The sequence below is a fragment of the Penaeus vannamei genome, chromosome 10 (genome assembly GCF_042767895.1).
Source record: "Penaeus vannamei isolate JL-2024 chromosome 10, ASM4276789v1, whole genome shotgun sequence".
NCBI classification, from domain to species: domain Eukaryota; kingdom Metazoa; phylum Arthropoda; class Malacostraca; order Decapoda; family Penaeidae; genus Penaeus; species Penaeus vannamei.
Genome location: NC_091558.1, coordinates 18623225 through 18624682, shown reverse-complemented (window position 1 = coordinate 18624682; position 1458 = coordinate 18623225).

Here is a 1458-nt window from a genome sequence, read left to right as displayed (position 1 = left end):
GAGAGAGAGAAGAGAGAGAGAGAGAGAGAGAGAGAGAGAGAGAGAGAGAGAGAGAGAGAGAGAGAGAGAGAGAGAGAGAGAGAGAGAGAAAGGGATAGATAGAGAGAGGAACTGCGCGGGAAAACAAATGGGCAGAGGAAGTCAGAAGCCGCAGACGAGAAACCAAGAGATTCCATTACCTACACGAGGCTTCAGAACACACATACTAACATACATACACACACACGCACGCACATGCATATATACACAAACACTCTCACACATACATACAAACACGCGCACACATAAACACACACACATTCACACACATATGCAAACGCACATATACACACAAACATTCGCGACCAGACACACAGGCATACACACACGCACACAAATGCACATGCACACACATGCACGCACGTACAACGGCTTGCAGGAAATTTCAATGCAGAACAAATAGCCGGGGGACAACGAGCGTGTGTCATCATTACGTGTGAATTGATTATATATATACTGTATATATATATATATATATATATATATATATATATATATATATATATATATATATATATATATATATATGCGAGTGTGTGTGTGTGTGTATATATATATCTATATGTTTATATGTATATGTGTGTATGTATGTGTATATATATATACATATATATATATATATATATATATATATATATATATATATATATATATATATGTATATATATATATATATGTATATATATATATATATGTATGTATATGTATATATATATATATATATATATATATATATATATATATATATATAGAGAGAGAGAGAGAGAGAGAGAGAGAGAGAGAGAGAGAGAGAGAGAGAGAGAGAGAGAGAGAGAGAGAAAATAAGGGAAAACGAAACAAAGAGAAAGAAAAAAAGAGAGAAGTACAGTCATAAGTATGGTCAGTGAAACGAGAGCGGGAGGTAGAAATCAAAATTCCGACGTGACGTCAGCATTTTTTCCTCCTCCTCCTCCTCCTCCTTTTTCCTATTATTCCGTGCAGGCGGTGAGAGTATTTGGAGTGAAGGGGGGAGAGGAGAGGGAGGAGGGGGGGAAGCGAGTACAGTGGTGGAAAATCGAGGAAAAAAGAGAAAAAGACAGAGAAAAAAGAGATGGAGGTAGGAGTTAAGAGAGGGAACGGGGGGAGGGGAGGAAAGGGGGGAGGGACATCGCAGTTGCCAAGATAAACCGACATAAAAGCGCCCGGTTAAAAACCAGACAAAAGAAGGAAAAATCGCTCCAAAAATGATAAATACCTAAAATAAAAAATAAAAATAAAATAAAAGATATGATACAAGAGGCGCGCCCATGCACCCCAGATTCACACTCAAAAGACAATTTCCAAACGGGCTTCATGACCGACAGAAATAGAATCGAGAGCAAAATCAGAATCGTTCCATAAAATGAGAGAAATGATTAGTCAAGGTAAAAGGAAACGGGA